Here is a 19,113-nt window from a genome sequence, read left to right as displayed (position 1 = left end):
AAAAACGTTTTAAAAATGTTTATAATGTTAAAATTTGTCAGTTACTGAAAATGCTGACAAAATTCAGTGTGTGTCAGAAACTTCTTGAAAACCCAAAGAAACATAAAAGAATGCAAAGCCCAATAGAACTGCATGAACTGTGTCCATGGTAGCTCAAAACAAGCATGACATGCTGCCCTAACTGGAAAAAAAAAATCTGGCATCAATTTCAGACGATTTGGGTGATCCTAGAAATCATTATAACCTCTCACCATCTGTCTCTGCTAATGTCTCCATTCCTAACTTCTGTTCTCTTTTTCTCATGACAGCCCCAAAGTACAAAGCCTGCTTTGAAGGTTATCAGTTCTTTCCCCAACCCTGTCGGGCAGACTTCCCTACAGCTAAAATAGCAATAAAAAAAAAAAAACTCTTGCCTACCAATTACTGAGATGCTTATAGAATCTCCTATTGGACCATCCTCTAGTTAAATGTTTAAAACTCAATTAAAATGCAAATTAACAGTAGACAATGTAGCCATTATGACTACAGCATGACAAGAGAAGAAAGCTTCATGCGAGAATGTAAATTTTTGGAACTGTAATTAAATGTGTAGTTATTTTCATTTTACAGGAAATCTTATGGCCTGAAAAGGAACAAGAAAACCCCATCTAAAATAGTGTTAGATTAGTGTTTCCACTCCTTTCAAAAAAACATATCACCTTAGAGACACCCAATTTTGCTAGCACATCTTTTAATTTTATGTCACTGAATTGATTTTTCCTGAATTGTTAGATGAGGTGGATTAATGTACCAAAACTCATCAAGTTCTTTTGGGCAAAATGAATGGCACTTGGTATAGTAATTTACTATCTGCCCATTTCATACGTGTGAGTCAGATAGCATCTATTTGTGGCTTTAGTAAAACACACTGCATACATACAGAATATATGTTTATTTCATAAGACGGTGGCCCAGGGTCAAACGGAGTGGAAAGAAGAGAAATTAAAACCAGGGGCACCTGGGTGGCTCAGTCAGTTGAGCATCTGACTCCTGATTTTGGCTTAGGTCTTGACCTCAGGGTTGTGAGTTCAGGCTCTACACTGGACTCCATACTGAGTATAATGCCGACTTTAAAAAACAAAAACAAAAAAGCAAGAGAAGGCCAAAAGCAATAAGAGTATAAAGGAAGGCACAAACCACCAGAGGGAATCATATGAGGAGCAGATAATTTTAAATCAGAACAGAATGGAGACAGAACCACATTCTGAAGATCTCAAGGAGACACAAAGTATGAGCAAGGAAGAGAGGAATTAATGATTGGTGAATATTAAATGACACACTTAATAAGAAATGACTGTGGAAGAGCAGAAAAGGATTAATGGTTTATCAAAATGGAATAATCCATATTTGAAAAAAGCTATACATTCACTTGCAAAAACATATACATAGAACGACTAATGGGAGAGTATGTAGAAACAAATAAAGCAAAGGCAAAATAGTTTATTAAAAATGTTATTTCCATCAATGTATGCATGGTTACAAAAAAAAGCACAGACTAATAACACGAATAAAAAAATAGTAAGTGCTGTAACTTAAGGAAAGAGGCCTGCATGTTTTCTAAAGAACAAAATGTTCTGCACTATATTCAAGGAATATGAGGGAGAATCAGAAATTGTTAGGATCCTGTTGTTGGGTCTCCTGTTGGTCCAAAGAGCATCATAGTTAATGAGCAATGACCTGGGTACTGACTCAACATCTTGACATGGCCACAAATCATCTTGACATTGCCAACCTCCATTAGAGACTGATAATATTGGTTCATCTTGGATATTTTCAGGGAAGGAGAAAACATGTTAACCATCTGCCTTCTTTAGCTGTAGTTTTAAAGCAAGGATATTCCAAAAATAAAATATGCGACAGACTAATTATCAAACTACTAATGAGATTTCCTATTCAGGTAATATCAGTGTAAGATTTCATTTGCCCATGGAGTTCTTCGCACAAAATAATCAATGTCAAAGGATATCGCTTGACTCCATAAAAAAAATTACTTCTCTGAATTAAAAATCAAAAGCACAATTAAAGATAAATACTTATACATTAAAAAAAAAAAAACTATACGAGAGACAAGAATAAAATCCTTAGACAAAAAGGAGATCACGCTAATCATTAAGAAAATCCTAAAACCCTGAAAGACAAAGGCATAAACAACAGGTTTTTAAATTTCACCCTCATGAGTCATTGAAGATATGCAAACTAAAACAATAAAATTCCAAAACTAGCAAAAACAGATTATAATAAGTAAGTTTGGCAAGTGGGCAATGAGACGAGCATACCTATATATCTCTACTGATAGAAAACTGCCTTTTTGGAAAGCAATTTGGAAGAGCATCTGACCTGGCAGCTTCACAGCTGGGAATCTATTCTAAGGAAATAATCCAAAATGTGGACAAAAATGAATGTACAGAGATGTCCCCTAAAGAAATTAATGTAATACAAGGAAGTGTCCAATAGTGAAGATACGATTAAGCAAATTATGATATGTTCCTATAATACAAATAGCATCTTTACTTACACAGGAAAACATTTACAATAAATGCTAACTAGAAAGAAAGGATTCAATATTTTACTTTAGGGATGGAGTCACACATGTGGATGCGTGTCAGGTGTATATCCACACATACACAGAGAAAACCACATGCTGAAGTAACTAGCTCTATAAGGACACATCACCTTTTAATAAGAAAAACACATAATCTCTAATAATGCCATGCAACCAGATCTAAATACCATTTTGGGTTTAATAAATAAGTTTTACAAAAACAGAGTTATGAGAATCCAGCCATGGACTGGTATGGTTAAGTAAATCCTGTCTTCACTACATGCTAACTAGTCTTTTTTTTTTTTTTTAAGATTTCATTTATTTGACAGACAGAGATCACAAGTAGGCAGAGAAGCAGGCAGAGAGAGGAAGGGAAGCAGGCTCCCTGCAGAGCAGAGAGCCTGATGCAGGGCTTAATCCCAGGACCCTGGGATTATGACCTGAGCTGAAGGTAGAGGCTTTATCCCACTGAGCCACCCAGGTGCCCCTGCTAATGAGTCTTTTAAACAAAGTTGAAAGTCTCAAATCTTTAGGATATCAAATAACACTTATGAGAGCAAACCACACTTTCAAAGAGCACTGTCAATGAATTGATCGATACTACTCATCACTGCAAGTAAAATTGAAGGCTTTCTCTCACTTCTAGAACTAGCTCCCATAATTATATTGTTGGAGCGCCTGCATGGCTTAGTTGGTTCAGTGTCTGCTTTTGGCTCAGGTCACGATTGGGCTCCCTGCTCAGCAGGGAGCCTGCTTCTCTCTCTCCCGCTCCCACTCCCGCTCCCGCTGCCGCTGCGCTGCTGCTCCCCTCCCCCTGCTTGTGCTCCCTTTCTCTCTCTGTCAAATAAATAAATAAATAAATAATTTTTTTAATCATGTTGTCATGAGAACATATGAAGAACCGTGAAATGCATCCTCTTACAACATGGCTCAAAATGCCAATAGGTCCTGATAGATTTTATAAATTGAAGAACGTTAAAGTTTCCTGATGATTTGGAGAGGACTCTTGTCTTTAGTTATTGTGTCTCTCTCCTTAGTCATGTTCACTTATAAATGTACAACTTTTAAAAATTTTTCTTATCAGGAAAATTGATGGACTGTTTCTTCAACTATCCCTGTTGAAGGGTGATTAAAAAGATTCTTGAACGTTGACTACCACTTCAACTTTTTCTTAAAATATTAAACAAATGGAATTACTGCACTCATTTTTAGTGTGCAATTATATGACAATATGTTTATGTGATGCTTTGCAAAAAGGAGTAACAATCAAATCTAAATACAAAATAACAAGAGAAGAATTTTCCAAGATTAAAAGATTAAAACTAACAATATCAACACTTTGAAGAATAATTAAAATTAAGGAAGAGGATTTTAAATAAATGATATCTCATTCTACCTCCTAAGTCAATTTCTAACTTTGAAATTATAACTCAGATTAGTTCTATGAAAATGGATCTAAAAATAGACTTTCTAAGGCCACAGAAATAATATTTTTTTAAAAAAACTTGAGTTGTTTAGAAATATTTTAGTCTGTACAATTGTAATTTATCACATCTACAAGTTTTTATTCTTTGATGTTACCTGTGTTTCCTTATTTTTATATTCATCTTCAACAATTGTTTAAACATGTGAAAGGTAAATTCAAAGTCAGGTGACTATTTCCATTTGACTAGGAAATCTTGATTAAGAAAGTCCCCAATCTCTGGGGCACCTGCAGGGTAGGTGGCTCACCCACCAGTTAGGCATCTGACTCTTGATTTTGGCTCAGGTCATGATTTCAGGGTTGTGAGCTAAAACGACGCATTGGGCTCTGCGCTGAGTGTGAAGCCTGCTAGGGAGTCTCTCTCTCCCTCTCTCTCTGGCCCTCCCTGTTTGTGCTTTCCTTCTCTCTCTGGCAGGAAGGAAGGAGGGAAGGAAGGGACCCTGATCTTTATATCTACATGTGAGTAATATGCACCTTCACTATAGATTATAGATCTATATATTTATATCTATATCTATCTATCTATCTATATATGTGAGTAGCATGCATATGGACTGAATTTTCAAAAATATTACATAATTTTTGGTTCTTAAGCAATGAGGAACTCTTAAATGTTTTCACAATATTTTTAGCATTATTTAAGAGCTAAAACAAATTCTCAAGAGCTGAAGTGTGTTCAAATATTTTTGCAAGGAAAAGCTGAAACAAAGCAAAGAAGAATATACTGTGCTGGAGGATTCAGTGTGGTGTCTGCTTCTTTTTCCCAGGCGGCTGTCTCTTGGCTATGTTCTCACACAATAAAAGGGGAGAATTCTGGTCTCCTCAGCCCCTTAGAAGGCCACTAATCCCTTCCATGATGGCTCCACCTTCCCAACCCAATCATCTCCCAAAGGCTCCACCTCTTAAAAACAATCACATTAGGGGTTAGATTTTATGAATATTGGGAGGACACTAACATACCATACACTACAACCACCAACTTGAAAAATATTAACCTACATTTTCTTCTAGTAGTGTTTTATTTTTACATCTGTGATCCACTGTGAATTAATTTTTGTTTATGGCTTGAAGTAGGAGTGGAGATTCGTTTTTTTCCATATGGACATCAAATTGTTCCAGTACCATTTGTAAATAAGACTTTGCATTCCCTCTTTTAATTGCTTTGGTGTCTTGAAAAAAATAAAGTTACTATATAAATACATGTCTATTTCTGGACTGTATTCTGTTCTCTTTATTTCAGAATTTCACCATCTTGATCACTGTATTTTTATAAAAAGTCTAGAGTCAGGTAGAACTCTTCTCTTTCAAGATTATTTTAACTAGATTCTTTCCTATTTCAAATAAATTTCAAAATAAACTTATCAATTCCTATGACATAAAACCCTCCTGAGATAAACATTAAGATTTCAATCCATAGATTAATTCAGGGAGAATTGACATTTAACAATATTGAGTCTTCCAGTCTACAAATATGGCATTTCTCTCCATTCATTTAGGTCTACTTAAATTTCTCTCAGTACTCTCTTACAGTTTTCAGTGTGGATGTTCTTACCATATTTTATTAAATTTATGTCTAAAGATTTTATTTATTGACAAAATTATAAATGGAATTTTCAATTTACACTATTGCAAATATTTATAAATAAAATGAATTTGTACAGCCTTGGATACTGAGACCCTCCTCACCTCACTTATATTTCAAGTCACTTTCTTTGAAATTATTCCTTGTGGTTACCTATGTACATGTTCACGCCACCCATGAATAAAGACCACTTCATTTTTTCCTTTGTAAACTATAACTTTTAATTTTTTTCTTGCAAAATTACACTGGCTAGGATCTCTAGTGAAATAGTGAATAAAGGTAGGATAAAATATATTATTGTTGTGTTTTTCTTATTAGGGAAAGCACTCTTTCACCTTTAAGTACAATGTTATTGGGGCACCTGGGTGGCTCAGCCCGTAAGCATCTGCCTTCAGCTCAGGTCATGATCCCAGAGTCCTGGGATCAAGCCCCACATTAGGCTCCCTGCTCAGCTCAGCGGGAGGCCTTCTCCCTCTCCTACTCCTTCTGCTGTGGGAGTGTCTCCCTCATGCTGTGTCTCCCTCTGTCAAATAAATAAACAAAATCTTAAAAAAATAAATAAATAGATAAGTACAATGTTATCTATAGGGTTGAACAGGATTTTGTTATTTGTTTGTTTGTTTGTTTGTTTGTTTTCTGAGGTGGTTTAATCAAATACTCCTACAGATAATTCTTTATTTGGGTGGGGGTGTCCTGCGCCTTGAAGGATGTTCAGGGACATTCCTAACTTCTACCAATTAGAGAGTAGTAACACCCTTCTCCTCATTGTCACAACCAAAAAATATCTCCAAACATTTGCCCTGGGGTCAGAATTGCTCCCACTTGAGAACCACTGAATTAAACTACGGCAGTAGGTGAGACACCAGAGAATGTAGTTAACATCATCAGAAAGATCTTTAGTTAGCTAACAAGTGGAGGCCTGTGTTTCTGAATTGCAGGTTGAGTTGCTTGAGACCACTCTCTACTCATACCCCGTCAGCTCAGTAAGAGGATCTGACCCATTATTCTAGATGCAACACTTACACAAAACCCCAACACTGAGCTTCAGGTCTCCCAAGATATGGCAGTATCTCCCTGGGGAGGAAGTACTCTCAGGACTCCAGGCTTTCCAGGTCCCTCAGAGTTGACAAAGAATGATAGCAACCTCTCTATTGTCTGTTTTTCCTGAAGAGTCAGAGCCAAGACCTTGAGGGACTTTCTCACCTTCAAGGTGATCATTTTTTAAAATGACTCAGTTAATTTGCTTTTTAAAGAGCCATATTCTCTCTCTCATTCTCTCTCTCCCCTTCCTCCCCCCTTTTCTAGTATCACCAATGTTTTTCAAACTATGACAAACTATATGAACAGCCCAATGACCAGCGTTTCCCAATCTCTTTGACACATGCTACTGAGGTCTGAGAGTCTCTATCCTGAATGAACTTTGTAAACTAAAAAACAAAACAAAACAACAACAAAAAACAACACTATTCTGTTTTTTAAAAATTTTTGGTTTTAATAAAATGTAAAGTAACTAAAAAGTGCAATTTTCCCAGCAAGGTTACAATCCACAAGTAGTAAAGGTGAAATTAAAAATCTTTGTGAGGTTCACCAAGTTCTGTGCCTGAGAACAGGTTGAGAATATGAAGTCTCAACTGAACCAGAAATACAGAGTAATGAAAGCTACAAGCATGGAGAAATAGAAATCTTTAGAGTTTTCTAAAATTCCCTAGGAATCAAACTGATGAACTTAGATGGGGCATACACTCTGAAATTTTAAATGCCTTGAAAGAAAAATAAGCAGTTAGGTGGAAACCAACATGTCTAGAAGTATAACACAAGATCCAAATATGTTAGAAATATGAACACCGTTTCAAGTGCATCACCAAGATGATGTTTTTAACTACTCAGTCTTCTGGGGAAATTATTTTCCAGGATATTGTACCTCCAATTGTGTAATAAAAACAAGGTTCCAATTATTGAAATATACCTTATAAGAAAATTGCTGCTATTATTCTATAACCAAAGTCAGTAGGTTCCCTTCCATATATGTAGCCAAAGCAGGTTTATTTGTAAAAGCATTTATTTGCCAAACCACTTATGTAGGAAATGCCAATAATAAGATTTTATTGTGGAAATTTGAACACAATCTAACTTCAATGCATGTTTAATTTGGCATATCCAGTTAAGATACATCTTCAAGATGTTCCAAGTGTGAAGCCCACTCAATTGCAAATGTCTCATTTTTATGGATGTGATTAACAAACCACCAAGGCATTCAGCTATGAAGTAAGGTTTTCAGCCAGTTTAAATGTATATTCAAAGTAACATACTCCTAGAGTACCAAGTTCTTTTTGTATCTGAATTCCAGATAATCCCTCTACTGTAAAAACTATGAAATCTTTATTTGGCCATGGTTTATATATCATTGGACAATCCTTTGCTATCTTTATTCAACAAACATCTACAAGTAAAATACAAGTAAATTATGGGCAAAACCTCGATGAAGCAATTAGTTACCAAAAACTGATATGCATTAAAAGCATTATTTTTCTTAAAAAAACAAAAAGTATTATTTTTCCTTAATGTCTCCTGTTTATTACTAACTGCCTCCCACTCAACTAACATGAATGTGTTTATCTAGAAGGTCAGAGAACTTATTCACCTTTGTGGCCATTTAGAAGAAAAAAAAATCTTTCTACTTGTTCCAAAATGACATATAAATACATTCCTAAAGCAATTTCTAACAAATGCATTCCTCTCAAATTTGATTTTGTAAAAAAAAATGCAACTGAAAACTACACACAGAGAATACTTAAAATAAATCATAACTACAGAACAACAATTACTGTATCTGGATATATAATTAGGTGACTAATTATTTTGAAAATGCAATTGCACACTCTAATAGATATTCAATAACCTCCACCATTTTCCCTCCCACTCCAACCCCCAACTTCTTCCTGTGTTTTTCATGTCAATTTTAGCTCACATATCATCTTTCTCCTCTATTAAGAACAATTTGTTGAATGGTATCATCTCTTTAATACATGCAATTCAATTACATTTTCTTGTTAATGTATCTAACAGTGAGGATGATTTGTGCAAATTGCCTGATCCTTTCATTTTCTACCTGTGTGACCTTTGTAGTCAATGGTGTAAAGGAAATTCTTGTTCTCTAATTGTGTCATCTATCACAATAAGAAAAATATACCACATAGATGGAAGACATTTGGAATATATTACGGTGGATTCAAAAACAATGCAATTCTGTTATATTAATCTGGGATTCAGGATGCCATGAAACATTTCTTTTTGGAGCACCAAAGAATCAGACCATGGGAGTTGAAAGAAACTCGAACTACAACTGAGAGGAGGTATCTTAAATAAAGACTGCCAGGAAATGGTAATTAAAATGGAAATAATGTCTACTAAATTATAGACTGAACATGGAAGTTTTCACTGCCATTATGGTAGAAAAGGATCTGGAAAAAGAAAAATCCATTCACCCTGTGTATGTATCCTCATGGCATCACTCAAAACTACATAGAAAAAGATATTTTTAAGCATTTTTTAAAGGATTTTATTTATTTATTTGACAGATAGAGATCACAAGTAGGCAGAGAGTCAGGCAGAGAGAGAGGAGGAAGCAGGCCCCCTGCTGAGCAGAGAGCCACATGCGGGGCTCCATCCCAGGACCCTGGGATCATTACCTGAGCTGAAGGCAGAGTCTTTAACCCACTGACCTACCCAGGTGCCCCATTTTTAAGCATTTTTAAGGGGAAGAGAATACAGTTTTTAAAATTCAAAGCAAACCTCTGAAAAATCTAATTACAGAATTCAAAAGAAAATTTCAGAAAACAATTTGACATTCTTATATTCTTATTTTGGACAAAGCAACATGGCCTCTGTGAAAGGAAACAGGATGAAATGTACAGAATTCTAGGCAAGATAAAAAGGCAATAGTGTGAAATAAGAAGAAAGCGTATTATTTTTTTAAAAAATCACAAAGAAACTAAAAAAACAGAGTATAAGAATTGATGCCGAAGGTGGTAAATTTAATCACTATTTAATGGTTATAGAAGATCTCAGAGGGAGAAAGAAAATGGAAACCACAGTAGAAAAGAAGTAGAAAAACAGAGATCAGGGAGTTAACCAACATTAATCAGTGTTTCTAGAAGACATCCCAGAGAAATAGAAACCACCATGAAAAATACAGTCTTAGAAAACCTTTTAAATTTCAGAAAGAACAGTTACATTGCTTCAGGAAAAATATAAATGAGTAAAGACCTATACTGTAAAATATCTGACATTTTTTAGACTAGTAAATATAGGGGGAAAATTCTGCAAGATGTTAGGCAAGATTCAACACGCCTACAAAAAAGAATCAAATATGCTAGTTGTGGTGACATCATCAACATGGCCGAATAAGACCTTTCTATAGTCTTCCCCCAAAGGAACACCAATTTTGATAATCACCAGGAACGAAAGAACCTTTGTGAAAATCTGGGAGTCCAGTGGAGAAGTTCAAGCACACAGTTGGAGGGAAAAAAAAAAAAATTAGAGACTGGATGCACTGAAGGGGTTAGAGGAATAGTTTTATCTCCCCCACATCACTACTCCCCCCAGTGCTCCCTGAGCATGGCCCCAGGTCATGAGAGATTTTCTCAGCCCATGAGCTCTCCCATAGACCAATGTAACAACATATAAGTGAGCACCTGCTTTGCCAACATATAAGTGAGCACCTGCTTTGCCAGCTGTGCAAGATGCTGTCAAAGTGACCCACGTCTTTCTAACCCCATCCAAAATACTGAGATGTGAATTGCACCACTGGGGGTCGGCAGTGGCTGGCAGGCCAGAGTGACAAGGGAGAGCTCTGATCAAATGTATCAAAGGTCCTAACACCACTTACAGACTCTTATCTGGAAGCCCATCCATGAGCAGCTAGGAATGCCTCACCCATAAAGCCTCCAACTGAACCACCAGCACCCCCAAAGCTCCTCAGATCTAACCCACATACACTCCCATCCCACAGCAAGCTCCTATGTGTGCTCCCAAAAGGGAGGGTGCTGAGAATGAGGCTTTGCAGCCAGCCAGCAAGCACAACAGAGAGCTGATCTGATTCTGCAGGATGAGGAGACAATTGCCAAAGCAATTCTGAGAAAGAAGAACAGACATGAAAGCATTACACCTCCTGATTTCAAACTATATTACAAAGCTATCACAATCAAAACAGTATGGTACTGACATAAAAAAAAAAAAAAGACACAAAACCAATGGAGTAGAATAAAAAACCCAGAAATAAACCCATGCATATATGTCAACTAACATAATATGTCAACTAACATCTTGGCAAAAGAGCCAAGAATATTCAATGAGAAAGTTAAGTCAACAAATGAGGCTGGGAAAACTTGATATTCACATGCAAAATGATGAAACTATGCAAATATATTACCCCCATGCACAAAAATTAATTCAGAATACATTAAAAATTTAATGTAAGACCTGAAACTTTGAAACTCCTGAAAGAAACATAGGAAAAATTCTCCCTGACATTGGTCTTGGCAAGGATTTTTTAGATATAAGAGCAAAAGCACGAGCAAAGAAAAGCAAAAATCAAGAAGTGGGAGCTACATCAAACTAAAAAGCTTCTGCAAAGAAAAAAAAAATCCACAAAATGAAAGGGTAAATTATAAAATGGGAGAAAATATTTGTAAACCATATATGTGATAAGGGGTAATATCTAAAATATATAGAGAACTCATATAACTCAACAGCAAAACAAAATCAAATAATAAATATCCCAGTTTAAAAATGGACAAAACACAGGGCACATAGGTGATGCAAGTGGTTAAGCCTTTGACTCTTGGTTTTGGCCCAGGCCATGATCTGAGGGTCACAGGATCAAGCCCCAGCTCAGGCTCTATGCTCAGCAGAGAGTCTGCTTAAGATTCTCTCTCCCTCTCCTTCTGCCCCACACCCCACAAACTCTCTCTCTCAAATAAATAATTTTTTTTAACAGGAAAAAGACTTGAATAAGAAGTCTTTTTCCAAAGAAGACCTGCAATGGCCAACAGGAACGTGAAAATGTTCTTGAAATCACTAATCATCAGGGAAATGTCAATCACAGCACAATAACATATCACATCAACCTGATAGAGTATATATTCTCAAAAAAAAAAAAAAAAGAAAGAAAGAAAATACAGAGAAATAAATGCTGGCAAAAATGTAGAGAAGAGAGAACCCTATACATTGTTGGTGGGGATATAATTTTGTGCACACACTGTGGAAAACGCTATGGAAGTTCCTCAAAATATTTACACTAGAACTACTGTATGATCCAGCAACTCCACTTCTCAGTACATATCCAAAGGAAATGAGGTTGTTACCTCAAAAAGATGTATGTACATCTATTTTCACTGTGGTATTATTCACGCTAACCAAGGTTTAGAAACATTCAAAGTGCCTGTCAACAGATGGATGGATAACACATTCTCTCTCTCTCTCTCTCTCTCTCTCTAACACACACAGAGAGAGAGAGAGAGAGAGAGAGAGAGAGAGAGAAATATTATTCACCTCTAAAAAGAAAGCCTGCTATTAGCAACAACGTGAAGGCAATTATGCTAGGTAAAATAGCTGGAGAGGGGAAGGCAGATACTACATATTATCATGTATATGTGGCATCTTAAAAAAAAAAAAAAAACAAACTTACAGAAACTGGAAGGAGAATGGTAGTTGCCAGAGGCTGAGAAGTGGAAAATATGGGGAGAGGATGATAAAAAGGTACAAACTTTCAGTTCTAAAATGAATGAGGTCCAAAGATCTAATTATAGGATGGTAAATACAGCTGATAACAGTGTATCAAATAATCATATTTTGCTAAGAGTAGACAAGTGTTCTCGAACATGAAAAAGTAAGTATGTGAGGTACAGATGTGTTAATTAACTTAAGAGAGTCCTTGTACAATGTATACAAATCATCACAACACTGTACACTTTGAATATATTACAATGTTGTCAATTATACCTCAGTAAGGCTGAAAGAAAAGAAAAAAAAGATCCTATATTAGGGGCAGTTAAAAATATCCAAGTTGTAAAATGTAGGAATTAAGTGTACCATCTGCCAAAGTATGTGAAACACATACGCAGTTACAAAATGTAGGAATTAAGTATACCAAAACGCTGAAGTATGTGAAACACATACACACAAACACAATGGAAGTTAGCATTAGAACAGAACCCTAAAATAAAAACACAAAGTCAAAAATACTTTAAAATAAAACATACCTAAATGGCATAGACTAAAGAAATCAAAATTATAATTATGAGCTTTTTTAATATTAAAAATAACTAAGAAATATATATAAAAGCTGACAATGTGTGGTAAAAGATGAACTCAGATGGGCAAAAACTCTTGGTATTTAGGGTTCTCATTTAAAAAAGAGAATGAAAATAAAAAGAACAAGATATTCAACTCAATAAGCTAAAGGATTTTGGTAAAGGTCAATAAAATAATTCTAAGAAAAGTAGCAGGAATGAATCAATAAAAAGAGTAGACTAGTTATTCATTTAGTGAACTCCAAAAAAATCATAAAATAACCCTAAAGATAGGAAAAGTTAATTAATCAAATAAAAGCAGAAAAAAGTTCAACAACTTAACTAAAATTCACAAAGGCTAAGTAAGAAACAGAAAATTCAAATTTCATTAAAAATTACTAGGTAGATAAGGCCAAGTAAGATGAATATCATAAAAGAATACTATATACAATTCTGTTCTGATTAACATAGTCCTGATGCAGTGACAATAATGAAAGAAAATATAAATTAATAAAAGTGATCTAAGAAAGAAATAGTAACAAGAATATAATCAAACACATATATAGCAGGAAAAGCTCTTAGAATACCTACCTTTAGAAAAGGAACTAGGTTCAAACTGTTTACAAAACAAATTATTTCAAAATTACACTTCTCACAACATAGATCAACATGAAAAGCTACCATACCCCATTTACATAGCTATTATAAACCTGATACCAAACCTGACAATGATTATTATTTATTTATTTATTTATTTATTTATTTATTAAAGATTTTATTTATTTATTTGAGAGAGAGGCAGTGAGAGAGAGCATGAGCGAGGAGAAGGTCAGAGGGAGAAGTAGACTCCCTGTGGAGCTGGGAGCCGATGCGGGACTTGATCCCAGGACTCCGGGATCATGACCTGAGCCAAAAGCAGTCGTCCAACTGAGCCTCCCAGGCGTCCCAATGATTATTTTTAAAGATACACTTACCTCACTTTTATCAAAATGAAAATGGAAGTAAAAAATGAATCTAAGACTACATTCTTTCAAAAGTCACAACTAAATAAGAGTTACTTACTACTCACTTGATATAATGAGACAGAGACAGAATTATTATTTTCCATTGTAATTCTTTTTCTTTTCTTTTTTTATGATTTATTTATTTATTTGAGAGAAAGAGAGAATGCCTATGTGTGCACATAGGGGAGAGGAGGTGCGCAGAGGGAGAGAATCCCAAAGCAGACTCCTTGCTGAGCACAGAGGCCCATGGGGTGGGTGGGGGGGAGGGGCTCCATCCCAATACCCTGAGGTCCTGACCTGAGCCTAAATAAGAGACAGACACTCACTCGACAGAGCCACCCAGGCACCCCTATTTTTCTTAAAATATCAAAGGGGAAAGAACAACAGGAGTTAATCCATTCTAAATAATCAAATACGTTAGAACTTACAGCAATGAAGACAGGATATTAGCTCTGGACAAGACAGAGAAATGACTGAGAGAGAAAAATCATTTGCCCAAAAATGCCTATGCTAAACATGCATAGTATAAAATTTTAGCATGAGAAAATGTGAGGCATTTCAAAGCACTGAGGAACCTATATATTAATCACAAGTTACAAAGTAGACCATCACGTACATGTCTAGCAAGTACTCAGGTCACAAGGGAAGAGGCAGAGGGCCGAGATGTTAGCCTCCAAATTCATCCAGACCAAACATTTGAAACTAAATAGCTCACTGAGAGTGACAATCAGTTTATGCACATGCATGAACTCCATCTGCACTTGCTAGTCTACCCCATTCTTTCATTTCCCACTGTTCCTTTAATTTAGTCACACTAAATTAAAAAAAAAAAAAAAAAGGAATCTTCACATTGTCCCAAAATTAACCAACACTATAGCAAGAAGAGTAAAAAATCTACAAAAGTTTCTTATTCACGGGTGATTGGTTATTTTTGTGGCATTTAAAAACTAGACATATTTCTACTCTCCATTTATGTAGAAAAATAGGAATAGAGTGCCATAGGGAAAGAGAGAATACAAATTCCACCTTGACATACAAGAAATGCTTCTACAACCAAAAGCCCGATTGTAACCAATTTCTATCATGTTTGATTTCCCAACTAACTTCTCTTTTTCAATATGTTCTATAATAGAACTTTTTCGGAGACTGAATTTAAATGACTTTTATTTTGAGAAATTTCCAACATTCCTCACTGAATTCTGCAGTACTGAAGACCTAGGACTGGAAGTTTCCAAATATTCTATCCCATGCCCTTCCAGAACTGTTTTTAAGCTTGCTGTGGACATTGAAGGGTAGACCAATTCACTAAATAAATAAATAAATAAATAAATAATAGCAACAAATCTCTGGTAACTGGTCACAAAACTAATGCCATTATAAGATTATCAGCCCATCAAATAAAAAGAAAAGCCAGAAATGCCACAAAGACTTGTGTTTCTAAATAATGCCTCACAGGCAAAAAATGCATTCAAAGTGCAATTTAGGATGCTCTCCAATGAATGTTGTACCCTACCTCAGCATGGTTCATAATTATGTTATTACTGGGAAAAGCCAAGGAAGAAAAACTGCATCTGCACTTTACAGAAATCTTTTCCTCCCAGGTGCCAAAGATAATTCAGATAGCAGAATAAATGCCCTGTGGCAAAGCTGAGGGATTTTTTAAATCCCCTTGGCTTTTAGTCTTCTTTTCTGGATAACAAACTTACCCTAGCACTGCCACCATTTACCCCCAATATTCATCTGTCCTTCCTCTCAGTGATGCAGCTACGTTCAAACTCTTCCCTGTAAGAAAATAATACAGTAAACGTCAACCAAGTGGAATAGTTATATATCCTATCTCTGTGTTTATGCCACCATATATATTATAAACATATTGATCTTGAAAAGTACCTGGCTTTCTGCCTGGATACTCACTATTTTATTTATTCTAAAGTTCTTGATGAGAATCTGTTAATAACACTTAAACCTTGTAATGGGGGATCCATCAAAAAAAAGTCACAAATGCCCAAAACAGTAAATGTGTATGCCTCTGATATCTTCTCTGAGAGACAATCCAAGCACAAGAAAAAAAGGAATTCCAAAAGGAAAACAGATGTGAATTATAATTACAATGAATTCTGTTTCTTACAACTTCAACACCCAAGAGTAGCCACGTTTATAGAAAAATAGAAGTGTGATAGTCACTGTTTGCAATGAACATAGACATCAACAACTGAACAAAAACTATGGAAGACAGTGGATCCTGAGACCTTGATATTAAAAACTCGATTTAGGAAAAAAATATTTGAAATAGGTGGGCATACTGATATTTTAGATAGAGGTAGATCTGTCAGCTTTTTCTCTTTTTTGAGGAATTTAGAAATAAATTATTTTCAATCATTTGGTTGATAAGATGCTTACCTGCTTGGGATTCTATCTCTTAACAGAGAATATCCAAAGCACAAATATTGCAACAGAAAAACAAAAAAGAGAGGCACCTGGGTGTCAGTGGGTTAAAGCCTCTGCCTTCAGCTCAGGTCATGATCCCAGGGTCCTGGCATCGAGCCCTGCATCAGGCTGTCTGCTCAGCAGGGAGCCTGCTTCCCCCTCTCTCTGCCTGCCTCTCTGCCTACTTGTGATCTCTGTCTGTCAAATAAATAAATAAAATCTTTTAAAAAAAAGAAAAAGTAAAAAGAAAAAATTGTACAGATCACATAGTCCATTAGAAGAAAACATCAGGGCCTCTGAGGTCACTGGGATATGCTGAGATGACAAGGTATCAGTACCATGTCTAATGCAGCTGAAAGCGGGAGGTGACAAACTGTAGTTCCACACAGCAGTGCTTACTCGCTTATTCATATAATCATGTTCATTACTGTCTACATTACTGAACAAAAACACATCAGACAACATGTAAGACAGGTAGACTGGTTAGCATTACAATAAACAGGTTTTCCTGTGGAAATCCTTGAGGCTTTTTTTTCCCATTTAAATGCATAATCTGATACAAAAGTAATACCATTTAAGAGCACTTCCCCTTGGAATTCATTTGGGGATTTTACAGAAATGAACTGGTTGATTTGTGAGTTGTATGTGTCTTGCTTCCTCTAGGAGAAGTAGGTAAAAATAGTACATAAACACTATTGCTTGATCCAGCAGCCATATTGAAATGGCATCACAAAGACCTCTTTCCTTCTTCAAATGCTCTTTGGGGACTTCTATTATCTACCTTTCAATGTGAGGTCTTCCCAACACTCTCCCTCCCTTTGAGAGAAGAACAATAGGAAATACGAATGTTTGCTTAAAATGACAGCCACGTTGGTAGCTGGTTTGGGAACGATGACATATGAGTAAAACTGGTGGTAATGAAAGTGGTCCAGCTTGGGAGAAGGAGGGCTTAAAGCAGACTGAAGAGTCATGAATGAGACGCAGAGACTGAAACTTCTGTGACGCTCCAATGGGCATGCAGCCAAGATCGGCTAGATGCCCAACACATTCACGTTTCCTTCCCAGAACAGATTTACACTGTATTTCCCAGTCATCCTTACAGCTAGGTGGGACTGTGTGACTGACTTCCAGTCAACAGCATAGGACAGAAATATTATGTGTCACTTCCAGGCACGGTCCTTAAAATCTCCTGTGTGCTTTTCTATACTCTCCTGTGAAGTACGTTAGAAGCCGTCAGTAGTTCTGAACCTTGCTCTTGCTGACCTCTCTGATCTTCTTCTTCTTCTGACATCTTCCTTAATGAAGTCTTTCTGTCATCCCTCCCTTCTCTCACTCTGAGCCTTTGCTCACCTCTTTAAACACCTGCCTTTGTCAGCATACTTATGGTCTTTTTAATAGTTTTCATATGGATACATTCTCTCCCCAGGTAAACAAAAAATTCTTCAAAAGGGGAAATAATCCCTCTGTGTGTCCCCCTAGGCTCCCATCAGCATAGCTGGTAACATTTCCCATACACAGGAAATTCAGAATTTCACAGTTAGGCAACTTCTATAGCTTACTGAGGCCAATTCATTAAAAAAAAAAAAAAAAAAATTCTAATCTCCAGATGCCTGTCCCTTGTCTTCTTCAGCCAAATTACCTTTTAGAAAATGAGCCTCCATTTGCTGAGTTAGCCTCAGATTTAAAGAAACATCCATTCACCTTGAGTGGATGGAAACATCACAAAGACCACCAGTGGATCAACAAGAGAAAATGAAAATCCAGCAATCTAAACACACCTTTCCATGTAAATTCTGCTATCCTTTCAAAAATAACCTCGAATGCTTGATTCACCCCAAGCCCCAGTATTTAAACAAGATGAATTTGTTCAATTGTCCTCATAGGGAAAAGGACCTTTGTTTCCCTCCTCAGTCATCTCACTTAATAAGTAGAGATCTTTACAAATTTACATATTCTCAAAAGATTATTTTCCTTTCAGCTTTCCCAGTCTGTAAAGAATCACTTTTTAAAAGAGTTCCCACCTTTTTCACATACTTTGCTCTTACTTAATGGATGTTACTAGCTTGGATTTTTCGGAAAACATGGATACACCATGGATTATTTGCCTAAGCAGAAAACAACGAATGTTCCCAAACTTCCGGAGAACAGGCATCTGCAGTGCTAGGAATTCCACGTTTTTCCTTAAGACAACTCACACCCACTCTTCACAATAACTACCATGTTTCAAACTTTCTTAGCTCTCCTCACATCTCTACCTCTCCCTCCTGCTCCATCACATACAAAGATAGCATCATTTTGCAGAGAAATCAGATCCCTAGAAGAGGAACTCCCTCCTCCTCTTCATACAAAGCATCCAAACGTGGATATTGCTACAAATCCTTCCCTGCCTACTCCCCTTCTCAAGAGCCAACGCTACTTCATTATCCTTTTTCCCTTGAGAATATCTGCCAGCTCCCTCCTATCAATTAAATCTTTACTGTTGACTTTCAAACATACTGAAGTCTCTTCCATCTTATATAAAAACCTTCCCCAAATCCTATGTGCCCTATTTGCTATTCTCAGAAGACTTGTCTATTCTGGCTGTATCCAATTTCACAGCCCTGACTCACTCCTCACCCTGCTCTAAGCCATCTTTCCCCTCATTTTCCCACACAACAGCTCTTGCTAAGAACACCAAAGACTTCCGTGGCCGGAACTCCAAGGACTGTTTCAAACCCACATCATTGAAGATGCCTTTCAGATTG

The 19,113-nt window shown here is 36.3% G+C and overlaps 1 protein-coding gene across 2 annotated transcripts in view; it reads right to left on the bottom strand.

Moving 5' to 3' along the window:
• The window catches only part of PDE4D (phosphodiesterase 4D), a 1,483,850-nt gene that overhangs the window by 1,256,936 nt on the left and 207,801 nt on the right, over nt 1-19,113 (bottom strand). The window contains exon 3 of one of the 2 annotated variants that reach the window (XM_032334877.1): nt 15,649-15,724. The gene's annotated coding sequence lies outside the window, so the exon portion shown is untranslated. Of the gene's footprint in view, nt 1-6,669; nt 6,784-15,648; nt 15,725-19,113 lie in introns of those variants that run through there. The other variant, XM_032334875.1, reaches the window with a different exon arrangement.

Source organism: Mustela erminea, chromosome 3 (assembly GCF_009829155.1).
Source record: "Mustela erminea isolate mMusErm1 chromosome 3, mMusErm1.Pri, whole genome shotgun sequence".
NCBI lineage: Eukaryota > Metazoa > Chordata > Mammalia > Carnivora > Mustelidae > Mustela > Mustela erminea.
Note: the sequence above shows the minus strand (reverse complement) of the source record. Positions and strands in the feature narration are given on the sequence as shown.